This window comes from Festucalex cinctus, chromosome 2 (assembly GCF_051991245.1).
Source record: "Festucalex cinctus isolate MCC-2025b chromosome 2, RoL_Fcin_1.0, whole genome shotgun sequence".
Classification (NCBI taxonomy): Eukaryota; Metazoa; Chordata; class Actinopteri; order Syngnathiformes; family Syngnathidae; genus Festucalex; species Festucalex cinctus.
Window position 1 is genome coordinate 7,784,279 of NC_135412.1, and position 18,156 is coordinate 7,802,434.

The 18,156-nt window shown below is 44.3% G+C and overlaps 1 protein-coding gene across 3 annotated transcripts in view; it reads right to left on the bottom strand.

Moving 5' to 3' along the window:
* LOC144013558 (metabotropic glutamate receptor 4-like) overlaps positions 1 to 18,156 on the bottom strand; it is a 196,004-nt gene that overhangs the window by 70,158 nt on the left and 107,690 nt on the right. The window lies entirely within an intron of this gene.

Sequence of the window (18,156 nt, forward strand, 5' to 3'; positions counted from 1 at the left end):
GGTTAGTACCGGAGTCCAGTGGGACCCGACGATAAAATCCCTTGCCGAGAAAATGCACTTAAAGGTGGAATTGGCAAATCCCAAGGAGACTGAAGCTTTAAGCCTCAACCTTTGGGAACAACCGGAGTTGAAAGAGCTCCAAATGGCAAAGCGGTTTGCTGAAGCCGCTAGTGAAGAGGGCTTTTATGATACGGGCTCATGTGTCCCAGTAGAGGAGGACGCAGGAGCATCGGAGAATGAAAGCTCAGGGATAACTGTGAGAATGACTCCCCTGATAAGAACGGCGGCCCTTGGCGGGCTGCCGGAGGAAACTAAAAAGGTTTCAATCGGGAATGGAGTGGTATTGTGTCACTATGTGGGGAGCCCCTGGCAAATACAAGGGGATGCTATAGTGATAATTACAGATAGATCATTAAAACCACATAGTAAAGCGCTTAGGAACATTTTAAGGCAGGAAGCAGGACAAGAATATGAATTAGAAGTTAAACAGGAATTACAGAAAAATTATCAGCGGCCAATAATAGCGGCAAAAACTAGTGGCGGGAACACTCCCTATGGCATGATAATTCACGTGCCAGGGACAGAGTGGAACCCTAAAAGCGAGCAGTCACAATATGCGGACGAAATGGCCAAAGCATTGGAGAGAGGGGTTGACAAAGCGCTAGGTGAAGGAGCGGAGAGAGTAGTAATAGATGTAAATTGGATTAAAACTGGGAAAATGCAGTGGCAACAGGCCGAGTCCATAGCTGTGGCAGCCTTCACCTTAAGAGCTAAGACTCCCGTGACAACACCATCGGGAGTAGAATTTGTGGTAGCGATATCAAAAAAGCAGAGAGAGGAGCGAGTTAAATCAGTGACAGATGAAATTTTAACCCGTACTAGGCAGATAGATCGTGAACGGCGCCAGCTCCAGCAATCGATAACCGGAGAACTCAGGGACTCGCCCCAGTCACCATCCCCAGTTAAAACAACTCCCGTGCCTTCCCCGGTAAGTGGAGGGATGTCAGGAGCTGCCCGGGTGGTAGAGGATGAAGAGCGAGCGGGACCGAGCAGACAGGCCCCGAAGGGGAAAAGCAAAGCCCCAAGGGGAACAGTAACCTTTAGCCCCGTCACGTCTACCCCTGGAACAGCGCGGGACCCCTTTCCGGGACGACCCCCCGTGATGCCGGTGCCCCTGCCAGAAGATGGGAGCGAAGGGGAGGACGGTGGAGATCAAGCTCCTGTCCCGACCGTGATTGGCGCAAATCCCGCTGATGAAGACCGAGACTCAACCTCGTCAGAAGATGACCCGGCCAACCCCGGCCAGAACCCAAAAATAGTTACAAGACCAGTGAATAGAAGAAAGAAAAATCCTCAACCTACGTTTGATGTGTACCGGTCCTCAGAAAGGATAGCTAGGGATGTTAGCCTGGAATGGATCGAGACAAAGGATGGGCGAAAAGCGTACATACCCGAGGCAGGGCAAGTAAATCGCCCTTATCCACCGGCCTGGCTCAATAAGCTAGATAGCAAAATGCCTCTAACTATGCGAATAACTTATCGCGAGGCTGTTAACATTTTACAGGCTCCGCCATATACCACATTACTTGCTCACCAAGACCTGACTAAGAATTTCAGGGAAGGTTACGTGGCGGTGGCACATGATTTTATGTTGAGACGGCTCAAAAAAGCAATAAATGATAAAGCAAAATGTGAGCTGAGAGCCGACGATGATTTAAATTCAGATTCGGATAATGATGGAGCAGCGGTTACTTTAACAGTACCAGCTGTCCCGAGAGCCTCCTTTAACCAACAGACCCAATATATGACACAGTTGGGATCAACTACAATAGTACCAAACCCAATAAATCAGCCACACGACATAGAGGGTGATGTGCAGCGATTTAAGACCTTAAAGGAGTTGGTTCGCCAAAAAAGTAGGCTAGAAACAGCTAAAGAGTATTTAGTTGAGACATGGCCCATGATTAGGGACGCGCCAGGAGGAGATGGCGCGAAGAAGCTATGGCTTCAATACATCATCGCTAGCCCCGTCGGACCAAACGAAACACCACAACAGGTCTACGAAAGGTGGGTGGATGGCGAAGATGAAGATGAAGATGCCCATATTAATAGGGCTATAGAGCAACTCAAAAGGGACGTTTCACTGCTAAACGTGTGGCACAAAATTAAAGAAGTTATATCGCCAAATAGGTATATCAAAGTGCTGCGGTTGATTGTTAAGGACAAAGGGAACGAAGCTGTCTTTGTGAAAATGGCTCCAAATAGCACGACGCTGAAAATTGAAGCCTCCGTTAAGAAGTGGGATCGCCTGAATAAGCATAACGCTGAGAAGAGGAGAACCGGACCAATCGCTAGTCGCACCCGAGGGAACGAACAGCAAGTCCAGCAGGGAACTCAGCGACCAGTTCAGACTGTCCCCTATGTGAGACCTCAGCAACAGAGAATGAGTGGAAATCAGAGACCGGCCACTCAGCCAGGACAGCAGACGAGGCCCCAACCAAGACAACAGCCAGCGGTGCGAAGACCAGGTCCGGCATACATGCCCAAAGAAGAATTTGACAAACTAAACCCAGAAGAAAGGAAGGCCTTCCTCGAGGCGCGCAAGGCTGCAGCCTCCGGGGGGCCTGGGAAATAATGGAGACAGAGGCACGGGTCACCCTAGAAGGAGTTTACAGAATAGGGGATAACCTTTATGCTAAGGTGGAGGGAGTACCCTATTTAGTAGACACAGGGGCTGAGGTGTCCATGACCCGTAGAGCCTTAAAACAAATCGGACACCTACAAGTAATGGTAGCTGATGGCTCGATTGCCAAAATGCCGGTAGGAATTTGGAAGGGAATTGTGTGGGTAGTAGGACCTCACAATTTGTTGACGTTAAAAGATGCAGAAGAAATGAAAAAGTCTAAAAATAAAAAGCAGGTTGCGAAAAAGAGATGGGAAAAACTAAAACCGAAATTAGTGAAAGTAGGCCCTACAAAAGTAATACTTGATCAAGAATGGTATAAGTCAGTAGATGTACCAGCCGTAAAAGCCCAACAAATCCAAGACAGTGTGTTAACACTGGAAGGGAAAAAGAAATTAGGTGAAATTTTAGACAAAGCCGCTATCGCACATTTTAAAAATGATTGCGGTGATTTAGGAGCAAAATATATGCATACTATAAGTGGGGGGGTACATCCGCCCGTAAGGCAATATCCCCTCAACCCCGGAGCAGTTGCCGAAATGGAGGTAATTGTAAAAGAATTATTAGCACTTGGCATTATTCGTGAAGAACTAAACCCGATTACCAATAGCCCAATTCAAGCTGTTAAAAAACCTGAAGCGGTAGGAGGGGGTTGGAGGCCAGTCATTAACTTCAAAGCTTTGAACCGCCGTACGGTGGCTAATCGAGCGAGCCTCATAAACCCCCAGGCGTCATTAAAAACATTAAGAGTAAAAAAGTATAAATCATGTATTGACCTTGCAAATGGATTCTTTTCCCTGAGAATTGCCAAAGCATCACAAGGGAAAACAGCGTTTACGCATAAAGGAAAAGCATACGTTTGGCAGCGCTTGCCGCAGGGATATAAAAATTCCCCGAACGTATTTCAATCAGCTGTCTTGCATGTTTTGGAAGGCCTCCCTGTCACGGTATACATTGATGATGTGTTCATCGCTAGTGACACGGAGGAGGAACATTTGGAAACTTTGCAGGCCGTAATCGAGCGAGTGACGGCGGCAGGATTGAAGCTAAATCTTAAAAAATGTCAGCTTGCCAGGTTTCAGGTGGATTACTTGGGATTCCAAGTGTCTGAAGACTTGGGGCTGTCGCAAGCGTACCGAGAGAAAATAGAACAAATTTTGCCGCCAACGTCCGAGAACGAACTGCAGAAAGTATTAGGATTGTGTAATTATGTTCGAGATCATGTTCCGTTTTATCAGAAATTTGCGAGACCCCTTTATGCCCGATTGCGCAAAAATCCTAATGAAAAGAAAACAAAAGATTGGCCCTGGTCGGCTAAAGACCAAGAAAATTTAGAAGGGCTCAAAAACGCAGTAAAAAATGCTATACGCCTCGAACCGAGAAGTTTGGAAGTTAGGTTAGTAGCCGAAATTCAATGTGATGAGGATAATGCAATGGTAAGCGTTAGTAATGAAGGTGCTGGCTTGGTAACATTGTGGACTTACACTATAAATAATGTTGAGAAAAAGTTTCCCCAAGAGGAGAGAGAATTAGCGGTTCTTGCTAAATATTGGGGAACATTAAAAGACTTAGCCCAGGGACAAGGCATAAAAGTTGTTACGCAGAGTCAAGTACATCGCTACCTGCGTAAAGACACATTAGAAAGTACTAAAGCGACTAATGTGAGATGGGGAAGGTGGGAAGATATCCTGCTAGACCCCGATTTAGAGATAGGACCAGCAAAATCCATATCTAAAAAACAGGCGAAAACTGTAAATGGTGAGGAGAAGCCATATGAATGGGTTTTATACACAGATGGTTCTAAAAAGGGTGAGGACCAGAATGCTCACTGGGGCTTCATCCTGAAACACAATGGTAAAGAGATATGCCGCCGAAAAGGTCAGACTCCTGGTAGTGCCCAAGCAGGAGAGGCTACAGCGGTGTTAGAAGGATTGTTAGAAGCCATAAGATTACACGTGAGTCGAGTAAGACTTATAACCGATAGTCACTATTGTGCTCAGGCGCTCAAAGAGGACTTATCCATTTGGGAAGAAAATGGGTTTGAAGGAGCGAGGAGTAGAGAAATTGCTCATGCTGAGTTGTGGAAGAAAATAGCCGAGTTAAGGTTAAATATGACTATCGATGTTGTTCACCAGAGAGCCCACGTCAAGGAGGGGGCTCACTGGAGAGGTAATGACGAAATAGATAAATACGTCCAAGAGAGAAGAGTGGTAATTGTAGGAGCAGAAAAATGGGACAATACTCCCAAAGGAGGAAAAGTGGTCCCGAATGAGTTTGTGTGTGAGGTGACTAAGGCCGTACATGAAGCGCTAGGCCACGGAGGTGCCTTGCCCACAAAAAGAGAGTTGGAGAAACTGGAACTTTGGATCCCGGAAAAGAAAATTCGTTCAGTTATACGAAATTGCGAGTTGTGTAATAAGTATAATGCAGGACGCCGAGGACAGCGAGTGGACGGATTGACGATTAAGAGCACTGTTCCGTGGGCATCAGTTTGCATGGACGTAGCAGGCCCCATGGGAGTAAGCGGCACTAAAGGTGAGAAATATCTTATTGTGCTTGTTGATTCGATGTCAGGACATTTTGGTTTAAAAGCTGTACGTAATGCGAATGCTAATAGCGTGCTGAAAACACTAGAAGAGGGTTGTATGTGGTTAGGCATACCGAGAGAATTAAGAACTGACAATGGAACTCATTTCAAAAACGCTACAATAGACAGGTGGTGTCAAAAGTGGGGAATAATAAGAACTTATTCGCCGCCTTACACCCCTCAAGCTAACGGCGTGGCTGAAAGGACCATTGGTCTAGTTAAAAGTTGGCTTGGGAAAAATGCTAATGGAAAAGAATGGAGTGAGAAATTGGTGGAGTTGGTCAAGGATTTGAATGGGAGGAGCAGAGCAGATAGACCTTCCCCTTCGCAGGAATTGAACCAGCGCCCCTTTGTCGCACTTGAGGTAGGACGGATGCAAGGCACACAACACCCTCAAAAGGGAAAGTGCCCATTTCAGGTAGGACAGAGAGTGTGGATAAAATCTCATAGTCCTTTTGATAGTCAGGCAGTGAAAGCGAAATATGACCAATTTGACATCGTTGAAGAAATTTTAGACAGAAATACAGTGCGACTGAAGAAGAAGGGAGTCCAAGGGGTAGAGCAGCTAAAACCGATACCAGTTAATTCAGCCTGAAGTTAAGGAGTAAGACAAATAATTAAAAATGGAACCAGTCCCGCCGGACTTTGTCAGGCTCGTCATGATGAAGGGAGCTGTCATCGTGCGGAGGACGGAGAAGGTGATAATGGTCGGTAAGGCATTTAATCTTTGGACGAATGCAGTGAGAGGATATATTAGTAATAGAGTGGAAGATTTTAGTTGGCAACCGGCTGTCTCGACCTGTGTAATTTGCAGTGGAGACGAGGAGTCGAGGAGACAGTGGAATATAGCCAATAAGTATTGGGTAGATGGCGTTAAGCCAGACCTGAGTAAAATAGGCCCGGCTAAGGTGCTTGAAATACAGGTGTGTGGATACTGTAGAGTAAAAAGCCTACCTAGGATAAAAGCGTATGCTCAGTGGGACTTAGCCCCGCAAGAGAATACAGAGGCACAGCATTGTGAATGTTTGTGGGACGGGGAGAGCATACTGTATTGCCTACATTGTAGGATGAGAATGGGGAAAGGTTCACTAGTGAGAGCAGGAGAGGCCGAGGGATGGCAGTTAACTGGAGCAGAAACTTCGATAAAGTCGCTAAGTTCCGATTTGCTGACCTATTGGCCGATGGAAGTGAACGAGAGGACTCGCGACCCGGGGTTCCAGGCACTGCTCTACAACAACTGGCCACCGCATGGAGGTAAGTATGGCTTGGCTCCATTAATTGTTGGCTCGGAAGCGGTGCCAACTTTAGTTCACGTTGAACCTGTGTTAAGTGGGGGGGAACCAAGATCCCCCTGGCCCACGCTAATCAATATTGCTTTGGCTCGAGGGGACATTTCAATGGAAACATTGCCGGATGTCCCGCAAGAGAAAGCAGTGAATATTAGTGCTATGGAAGGTAGTCATATAGTAAAAGAGACTACATTGGATAGAATGGAATATAAAGCTAAAACAGTAATAGTAAAAGTGAGTCCAGCGATGCCGCGACGATGGGTTTTGGGGGACCCGATATATTGGTTGAAAGTAAAAGTAATGATGGCTATGAAACCCTACGAGGGAATATACTCGTTAGGGATGGCAGTGTCGATGAGTACAGAGGAGGAAGCCAAACGGCTGCACCCCAACTGTACTTTTAATGGAGAATACTTTGGTACAAGGCCGACAAGAGGGCATAGTAGTGAGAGTGGAGATGAAGAAGTAAAGCCTAAGGGTAATGAGAAGTTGTTGGCATTGGCTCAGGTGGCCACAAGAGAGCTGGAATATTGTTATGTGAGTTCATTAGAAGAGGATGAACACAAGGCACCCAGGTCGAAGGGAGACTTTGACCTCAGGAGTCGCCCGAAGAAGTATAAGGGGAAAGGATGTCCCTATCCGGGTTGTACCGGAGAAGGAAACGTGTTAGACGACCACAAAAAGCATTGGTCTTTGCGTGGATGCCCTAAATTTTGTGAGAAAAATCCATGGCGGTATAATAATGCACCTAAATGGAAAAAATTGGCAGAAATGTGTATAAAAGCCCCCCAGTCCGTTTTTCCTCAACAGGAGCAACCGGAAAAGGGAGTTGTACCGGAAACTCCAGCCGCAGGGTCGGGAACGGAGTGGAGGGAAAAGCCAGAGGTAAGTGAGAGCCCCTCCTCTAACGAGGAGGAGCCAGAAGGTAAAGGGTACGAAGGCGAAGCGAGCGAAGAGAGCGAGGTTGATGAGGTGAAGGAGCACAAGGTCCTTAAGGGGGTCCTGTCACGCTTTTGGAACAGGCACCAGGACCCACAGCCCTCTTCATCCGCTGAGAAGTAGCAACAAGAAGGAGATGGAAGGTGAGATTGCTGAGCTAAAGACTAGAGTGACCAGATTAGAGACGCATAGACAATTATTAGAACATTTTTTAGGAGCATTTGTACCGGCTTTGAACAATTTTTTAGTAGATATTGGGCAATTTAGGCCACATTGGTTGTCTTTAATTGAGCGTTCTCAGGAAAGAATCGCTGAGCAAAATGAAATGAGGGAGATAATTAAGAAATTGGAAAAAAGAATCGAGGAAGCTGAGGCCAAAATACAGAGGTCCAGCCAGACCCCCGCGAACCTTGAGCAGGAGGAGTCACCAGGACCCTCAACGGCCCTATTGTTTGATTACCAAGTATTTCGACAAAATCATATGCAAGAAAGAATGGCTGAATTGAGGGCCAAGTATGATGAAGATAAGTAGTTAGAAAAATCAAGAGGTGCGGGGTAAATTGGGCATAATATAGTGAATTTAGAAACCCCTTTTGTTTAAAATTAAAATGTATTTGGCTCAGTGGAATGTAGAAACAACTTAAAAAAAGAATAAGATAACTGTATAACAAAGGCCAACCCCCAAGGTAGAGGGGGAGGAGCTAATGTGGTTTTAGAGCTTAGTAGTCCATAAAAGATAGAACCGTCAGTAGAGAGTATGAAACGTAGCTACGAGGAAGAGATGGAGGAAGATCAAAGTTTTGGCGACAGCGGGGGTAAATTAGTGATACCTGGACGACTTTGTTCAGCCAGGAACAGGGTAAGGTTTGTGGACCTAGGACTGGGTCCTCCTAGTTATGATACCCCGTTGTATGAAATACCTAGACCTGCGACTTTAAACTTGCCTCACCCTTTGACTCTAGAGGTAAGAGGAGAGCCGCATGTTTACGCCAATATAGGAACAATTACACGCCAGCCAGAGCGTGGTGGCAACGGTAGGGACAGGGTTGAGAACCCCTATGAGATTCCTACATATGGGGGTAGCCCCACGGTGTTTGAAGACCCATTGGACACCGTTCATGAACAACCTGAAGATGACAGAGTTTACATGAACGTTCCTGTCATCCGTCGAAGACGACGCTGGGCGTACGGTAGGGTTTGGCTGGCCACCATACTTTGCTTGATAGTAATAACATTGATTTATTGTTTGTTGGGGCTGCGAGCGCAAAGAAGGCGAAGGTTCAGCTTCGACAGCATGGCTCCGATTAATCCCATCGACTTGGTCGACGTACGGTATGGCAGCACTAAAATAGCCAACCAAACGTGCTGGAAAGTGGAGGTAATGCATGTCAGTGAAGAATGGAAGAGAAGTAAAGGACCGCAGAGGGAAGCCTGCGGTGCCGGAGCGGATGCTCCTTGTGAGAGGCAATGGAGGGAGGAGAGAACCACCCTAGTGAATTCCTACCTTCGCAGCAAAACCAGTCAAACATATAATGAATCGGTGAAGATTTTGAAAAGGAGCACCACGTACCCTGTAAAATCAAAGAATAAGTGTAAAGTTCGAGTAGTTTACCGGATTAATAGCACAGCAAACGACTCCATGGTTAATGTTACTTTGTTATGCTTGGAAAAGTTAGAGCAACGAAGTGTTAGACATAACTGGGTCCAGATTGGAGAAGGAGATCCTTCTTGGTACGTTAATGAATATTGTGCAAGGTTGCCAGATGCGACAGGAGGATACTGGTTAGAGACAGACCCTGACGACCCAGATTTCGGAATTCCAGCGGCCCCACGAAATGACACTTGTACCGAGCTTCGGCCGGAATGGGAACCATGTTGGAGCTGTTTAACTTTTAGATGCAGTGGACCAGAAACCAACGGGACCATTGAAGGACCAGGGGCCAACGGGACCGGTGATTACCTGCCAGGTACTCCGACTCCAGCATCGGGTAAGTACCCTTTAGTTTTTCATCAACGAAGGCTTAAAAAATTTAGAAAGCCGAGGGCGATTGAAGTTTTTGCCCCACGTTTTAAACGTATGATTTACGCCTCACCGAAATTTCTTGGAATGCAGGGGCTCAAAAAGCCCCCACCAAGGAAAGTTAAAAAGAAACGGCCGAGGTACAGAGTTAGGTTAAATAAGACCCGGTCACATAATAGATTACGTAGGATGGTATACGCCGCGACTATTTTTGGAAGAAATACGTCTAGGAGGACCCCACCAACTACACCTCCAATAAAAGTAATAAATAAAATAAATAAAGTTAATAATGTAATGAAGAAACGGCCAGGATGCAGGGTTAGGTTAAGTAAAGCCCAGTTGTATTATAATGATAGCCATTGTGATTGGAATATGATGAGGTATTGTCCCGTGCCCTACCACATGTTTTGCTTTGCGGATAGCGGTAGTAGTCTTACCCTCCCCGAAGGAGGGTTAAGAGGTGACGCGAGTACCTTGCTTACTCACCTTTTTGCAATGAGTGTTAAAAACGCACTATGTGAAAAGAAGATAGAAGTGAAACACGAAGAGTGGTTGAATAACTCTTTTCCATGGATATGGAAAAGGGGTACGTATGTGTTGGAACCAACCTTTAATAAGACTGTGAAAATAACTGTACTAAATATAAGACGGGTACAAATGTGGGCTCAACGCATTCCTACGCCAGATGATTTACATAATGTTCCGAAGGGTGATTTTGATAAAATTGATCAATGTGTAGCACTAAGAATGTTTAACAGATTGGAAGGGAAGGAATGGATAAGTGGTATTTCGCCGCGATGTCCCTTGGTAGAAGAGGGTACGCCACCTTTTACTCGTTGGAATTATAACTGTGCAGGGTTAAAAACAAACTTAACGATTAAAGGGGTGCTACAAGCATGGAAAGAAATACATACGAGAGACGAGAGTAAGACGTGGTGGGGACTCAATAAAGATGAAATGGAAAAAGATGTATTACCTTGCTTAGGAAAGTCAGAAAATTATTGGGTTAAATATCAATATATGGCGACAGTGTATTCTAAAGAGAATGACATTTGGCCTGACAGTGAAAGACCAGCCTTATACGCTAGTCCACGGCCGTGGGAGATGGTGTGTAAGGGTGGAGATTCCGGGAAGGATTTTAAAAATTGTACGATTGTGTTAGCACGTAAACCTTGTTATAAAGTTTCCCGGTTTAAGAATTTTTGTACCCCACGTTACCACGATGAAGATTATGCCAATATCGAGGGAGCGGTATGGGTAAAAGATAATAATAATAGATGGATTCGTAGCCAAGCGGTAGGAAAAGATTACTGTGCGCGATGGGACAATGATAAAGAATTGTCTAAAATGGTAGGACTTAAAATTATCCCCAAGCCTCCTGACTCCATTATGCAAATTTTAGAGGGACATGCATTTAGAAAGTCCCTTTGTGCAGGAGACGTAGTTACGGGATTTGATTGGCTGGGATTCAATAAAATTTTTGGCCCAGGCACATGCCACGAACCTGCTGAAAAATGGCTGCATTGTGGACACAGTGACGAATACAATCATAAAGGGGAACATGTATGTACTTGGTATGAGAGAATTGGATTGGCAATAAAGGGTGTAGTTAAAACTGTGGCCACAACAGCCGTTGAAGTTGTGGAAGATGTGGCAGAGACGGCTTTTCAGGGTATAAAAACCGGGCTGTCAAATTTAGCACAAGATGTGGGACTTTGGTTCCTGCTAGGTTTAGGAATTGTTTTAGCGGCAGTGATAGCTTTTGTATTTGTTAAAAGAGGATCTTTGTCGCTATGTCCTCGTCGAGAACACAAAGAGAAAGCCTCACCTAATATGGTAAAAGCTCGGCTATTGGCCAATGAGCTACAGGAAAATTGGGGAGGGGCGTCGAAGAGGAGGTTATTGAGTATTGAGGAAGGACTGCAAAAGAGGGCGGGATCGACCCGACTATAATTGCAACGCCCCAGCCCTGTCTTCCTCAATCCTCACTGACACTTTTTGGCGGAACAGTAAAACTACACATGACCATGGCATGCGGTGCGGTTAATGGTACTAAAGGGAGACCAGGCGCTCTTCAGAATGTAAGTAATGAAGCTGAATATTGGATGATTTTTATAATATGGCTTCTTTATTGCTGTACTGGACAATGGGACATTTGGCAGTTAACTCGACCCTTTATTTTGGTGATAGCTGTTACCAAGGTACTGGTGTTACGCTTTGTGTTTTGTACATACACACTGGGATTGGGATGCTTCATTGTGTACATGCATGGCCGAATTAGAATAAATTATAAAACTCCAAGAGGGGTAGCTGAAACATTCCTCTTGGTGTGCTGGGTTTGTTTAGATGTAACCTCTATCATGATTTTTGAAGTTTTATATGGAGCAGTTATATTAGAAGGCATATTTGCCATGGCATTGGCATTGTATATTATGAATATGGTGATTCGCCTTCAACGAAATCCTGTGGCTACGGGCAGCAGGGTTTGGATGTGGCGAACAGCTAAACTAACTTTATGGGGTATAGTTTGGGGAATAATTTCAATTCTCCTTTGGCTGCGCCTGGTCGACCAATTGGTTTTAGTAGTTTGGTTTTTTACATATGCAGCTTTTTTTACTCTCCCGCCAAAAGGTTCCGCTACTCGGAGAGCGACCACACCCTCGCTCTCTCGGCGTAGTGGCATTCCGCATTCTCTCGACAGAGTGGGTGCGGATGATCATTTAGATCAGGATCGACCTGTACATATGGGGAGCCGCGATCTTGCCGGCTCTCCTCAGGTTTAAGAATTGTCGAATTGTATTTGTGTGTTTACCAGGATAACCAGGATGAGCCGCGGTGTGTCTTTTGTGGAAACGATCTCCTTCTCTTCTCAGCCTGGGTAGTTGGAGACGTTTTCTATGGGCACTGCTGCTGTCCTTTGTCCCCAGAGGGTGTGGGTGAGGAAATGTGGCTTATACCCGATGGGCTTTATATGACTTATTTATGTGATCTTTTCGATTCAGCCATGAGTAAAATTTGGAAATGGCCTGGCTTTGCTGACCTCGCGGGCTCATGTAAGTTGGAAGGTTTGGTTCAAAGTCCAATAAAAGATATACGTTACCATGTTAACAAAGAAAGTGTATTCATCGGGAGCACTGTCCCTTTGATGCGCATGGTATGGCGCCTGCCTGACGGTGCTCGACGCTTGACTTTCAATACCCCGTCTGGCTTTTGTGTAGCCGCCACTCCTAGGAAGACGGCCAGGCCTGGTGAGAGTGCCAGGTATGGTGGTGTTCGAGCGGGAGAGGAGCGACCCTGCGCGCCTGAGACGGCCCCCTCGCCCCCCCTGGACCGGGTTGACGAGCCTGGGGAATCCAGTGCCGCCCGACAGGAGGCTCCAGTTGGTAAGATCATGCCACTGTTGAGACCAGTCTCCCCCGCGGTTTCGTCATTTGTTGATGACCCGGAGGTTGAGCATAGCGAGGATGAGGGCTCGTTGGCTGCGTTGTCGCCCTCCCTACTGATAAATGGCTTCAGCCTGTGGTCTCCGCTCCCTGATCCTTCGCCCGTCTCCATGCCTTTTGACTCCCCGGCGTCTCCGTTGGGTGATGACGGTGGGGTAGATGAGGTGTGGATGATGGGGTTGGATGGTGAGTTGGATATGCGGCTGATTTGCTTGAGGGACACCTGTGATCTCTAGGAGGGGGTGTCGAATTGAGTGGAGTCGAGTAGGTCAGATGGAGCACCATATCATGTACTTTTAGATGACAAATTATGGACCGAACTCAATTCTAAAATTAGAGATCAATTGGTGTCCATAAGATCAAGGAATTGGTGTCTATAGGGCAGATATGATCATGTTTTGGCCTTTGGGTGTAGTACCCCAAGGTAACCACCAGATGCCGCCAAACCTAAGCAACCGGAGCCGCCTGCTTAGCAAGTATAGGTCATCCCTAGCGAGGCCCAGGTTGGCCTTAAGCCCCACGTTAGCTTTAAGTAAGCCCCACGTTTAGATAAGATCCTCATCCTAGCCCCACATTTTGAACCTTATCAAGCCACAAGTTAAAGAGAGTAGGTGGCCCTACGTTGTAGTGATAAAGCCCCACGGTTAAATAAATAAACAAAGGTATCCTGAATTGAGTAATAGCACACACAATATACAATTTTTACTCGACAATTGTTAACCTGAAATATGGATCAATGCTTACAGCACATTGAAGCCACTGTGAAACTGTGCTGTCTTTTCTTTTCTTTTAATTACATGCGATACTGTTTATTATCGCTGATAAGATTGCTGTAACTGCATTGAGTGTCATGATTGCCTGTATGAAAAGATGTTTTCTCTCAGCATTGCCATACAAGATGTGTAACAAATGAAAAAGAATCAACCTGTTGAGATTCCCTGAGAGGTTTGGGATTTAACATGCTATGTATATACATATTATTCATGCTTGCATAGTTTGGTTAAGAATATTATCACATATTGTCATTGATTTGATGATTGTAAATATCGAATAAGAGCCAGGACCGTTAGAATTGTAATAGGGACTTTTTTGGCTCCATATTGAATTGCAGCCGAGACTTTGGCAGCGTAAGATGGCGTATGGCCACGTAAGATGGCGTCTTGCCCCACGTATAGCAGGTTGCCCCCAGTAAGATGGCATATGGCAACGTAAGATGGCGTAGTGCCCCACGTAGGATGAGTATATTGCCCCATGTGTAAATGAGTGCATATAGCCCCACGTAGGCTGAAATGTATTTTTGTTTAAACAGGAACTGACTAAGCTTTGTGGTGTGCGTAGCTTAGTAACCAGTTTCCTGTGTGCGCTTGTGTAAAGAATGAGCTCCAATGTTATGTGCTTGTCTCTCACTCAACTGTATGTGACTGTGGATATGCCCTAACACGTCCCAACATGCCCTAACTCGTCTCAGCGCATTGATATGCAAAGGGACTACAAGTGACTGGAACGACTGGCGGAAGACCACCGTTACCAAGGAGATGCTGTGACGCAACCAAGGTTATAAAAGATTGCCCCTGGCAACGATCGGGGCTCCGAGCTTTCAGCTCTTTGTCGTGAAGCGATCAACCCGTGAGGAGTGTGTTGTTAGAGAAAGCGTACAGCAGAGTGATAGGACTTAGGTTTTTTATGGAGGACCTTTGGCTGTTAGCTGCGAACGGGACTTTTCTCTCCAAATTGGGTAATGTACAATGCTTTATTGAATAAGATGTTTAAGAGGAAGTTATGAACGGTTAATCGCGTGTAGGGACGGAGCCATTTTAACACACTTCCATATCTTCAAATTGTTTTTAGCCAAAAACGTCTTATTTTAAATTTAGGTCTTGAGCTCTTTAAAGAAGTGATCAATCTTAGAAGACTCTATTTAAAGGTTTATATGATTATGTTTGATTTCCCTTTTTCTATTTCAATATATATTTTATTAATTTTAATTTTTATTGTATTCGTGATTTTTGAAATTTATAATTGCGCCTTGTGTTTGGCGAACGCGCATTAAAGAATTTAAAAATTGTTTTTATTCCTGATATCATTGTAATAAAATATTGAAAGACAATTTTTGCTTTAATTATTTCATTTGTTTCTTTCGGTTTTGTTTTATTATTTTTGGGACAATTTACTAAGTCCAGGTCATTTTATAAGACCTCATTATTTTCCTTCGAGACGGACAACAGCAACGGACGTTTGGAAAAGAGGTAATTGTATTTTAATGACACTGATGAATGTTCTCCATTTGTATTAATAAAGTCAAATACTCCTGCTTTATATGAAACAAGTCCGTATGATCCTAACAAGGATTATTAAATGACTAGGTCAATAACAAATGCAAACAACTAAGAGAGGTGGAGCTGCCAAGTAAGTGAGGTGTTCAGTCTATTATTCCTGGGTTCGTGTGGTTGCTCATTCAGGAGTAATAGGTGGATGAAAACGGATTGACCTCATGATAAGAAGACAGTGAGCAAACCTAGGTGAGTCCACTTCGATATATCGGCTTAACTAATTCTCGTCCCCTCACATTGACGCCTTAGAGCCGGTGAGGGAAAAGGGGAATTACTGACCCATTGATTGGAGAGTCGATCAGGACATATTTCCCGATTTAAGTCCTGCGGGTAAGCGGAAGTTGACACATCCTTCTCAGAAGCTTCTTGGTCGTGTGGATTAACTATGACTATATGAACGCTCCTCCAAAATTGTTGGGTTTGGCGGAAACCGCAAATATATTCCCCATTGTTTCTGTAATACTGACGGACGTGGGTTTCAGGTGGAGCTGGGCTCCAGCTTATCTACTGCGCCTCTTAGTTACTTTTGCTTCGCCTGTCAAGCTTTGCAGCGCAGCATGGATGCCGATTGCCAACAGTGGCAGATTAAGCGCCTGAAAATCCTTCTAATAAAGAAAGTAATTTCTGTCTGTGCATGCTTGCCCCAGACTGCTTCAACTGTGAAAAGTGATCTACTTTATATTAGTATCACTAGCACGAAAAGAGGGCACTACAGAGTTGTGTGTTTTCAATGAGAAAACTTATTTTTCTTGAGTAGTAACTATCCAAAGGACAATAAACCTTGTGTAATTAAATTTTAATTCCTTGATTCTGAGCAGTTCTATTTTTCTAGCTTTTCAACTTCCGTGATGCTTATGGTTTCCATCCATCCATCCATCCATCCATCCATCCATCCATCTTCTTCCGCTTATCCGGGGTCGGGTCGCGGGGGCAGCAGCTTCAGGAGGGAGACCCAGACTTCCCTCTCCCCAGCCACTTCAAACAGCTCCTCCGGTGGGATCCCAAGGCGTTCCCAGGCCAGCCGAGAGACATAGTCTCTCCAGCGTGTCCTGGGTCGCCCCCGGGGCCTCCCACCGGTGGGACATGCCCGGAACACCTCCCCAGGGAGGCGTCCAGGAGGCATGGTTTCCATCCATCCATGTTTATTTGAATTTTCAAAAAACGCACAAATAAAACCGAATGGAAACTAGGGGTGTGAATTGCCTAGTACCTGACGATTCGATTCGTATCACGATTCACAGGTCACGATTCGATTCGATACCGATTAATCCCGATACGAATTTATAAGTCGATTGTTGCGATTTTTTTTCATTCAAATTTAGAAAATACTAATCAGTAAGCTTGTAGAGTGTAAGATTTATATGAAAATGTATTATTTATTTATCTGAAATTTCAGTCTTATAGAGGTTGTAATCTGTTTCATGTTTGAACAGCATTAAAATAAAATATTAAGGCTTAATGTTCCGTTCATATAACATTCTTCCATGCTCAAGGTGTGAATCCTAACCCGAAGTCAGACGTTTTGTTGAATATTTTTCCATTAAAAATGGAAGTTTAAAAATCGATTCACACACACACACACACACACACACACACAAAAAAGCCAATGATGATAAGACGTTGAATCGGTAAGACTACCGAATGAACAATTCTGAGCTCTTAAAAATAAAAAATAAAAAAAATAAAAAATAAAAAAATAAAAAAATCGATTTTTTTTTAATCGATTCGAGAATCGCGCGATGTAGTATCGCGATATATCGCCGAATCGATTTTTTTTTTAACACCCCTAATGGAAACACTAGAAATTTGAAAAAGGGCCCAAAATTCACAAAACAAATTTTTACGCTTGGAGGGGGTGGATTTTGAAGCGTATCGAAAAAAAGGAAAATGCTAATTTTGGCTGTGGAAACAGGTTTTACGAATAAACACCGACAAGACCAGATGCACGTCGCACGTTTTGACTGGATAGTATGTCAGTCGTATGTTTGGAGTCACAAAGCAATGGTGGACAATAAAGTTAGGTATGTTTAGGGCGGGGGGGGGGACATCGAAACAAATCTTTTTGGATTTAATTAAAGAAGAGAATACTAATGCATTTTTAAATGGAAAATAGCAAGGAAACGCTACGGTTTATCAAGAATTACAAATGCAAACTCATACGACGGGTATAAGTTGTGCGTCTGTTTTGCATTTTCCTTTTTTGAGTGATTTTCCAGTAAAGACTGTGTTGATCCTAAAGTGTTTTATTATTTTGTTTTGAAATGCATTTTTTTATTTTATTTATTTTTTTAACACAATAAATATGTTCTGACACAGATTACACTTTAACACATATGGTAACCAGGTCACTTCCACATGTGAGCCTTCTGTAAGGTGCGGCGTGACCAGTGTAATATAATTAGCTATTGCTAGATTACGATTGTGTAATAAATGTGTATTATTGAAATTAAGTATATTTTTAAAAACGAACCAACAATCAAATTAATCAGTCAAATTATTAGCGTCTTTGTCTCACACATAGACGCATGATTATTGGTGGTTTAGTCCAGTGAACAAGAAATGTGACCGACGTAACATGATAAGCTGCGCCTGTCCTGATTCGTGACAGAATGGGAAAATTGTGTGATGGTTGCTGCTGTGAAAAAGCATGAGATGAAAAAGCACAACCTGGCTTTCCACCAGATCTCGCTGATTTGGCAGAGGCAGACAGGCTTGGACGTGCCATGGCACCCAATACATGATAGCAGTAAAATTCAAGGGGGAAAAAACTAATCAAGAGTAAAATAATTCAATTTAATCCTCTCACTGTGAAAACCTTATCAATAGTAGTAATGCATTCCAAAGCGTCTGAAACGTGAAATCGCC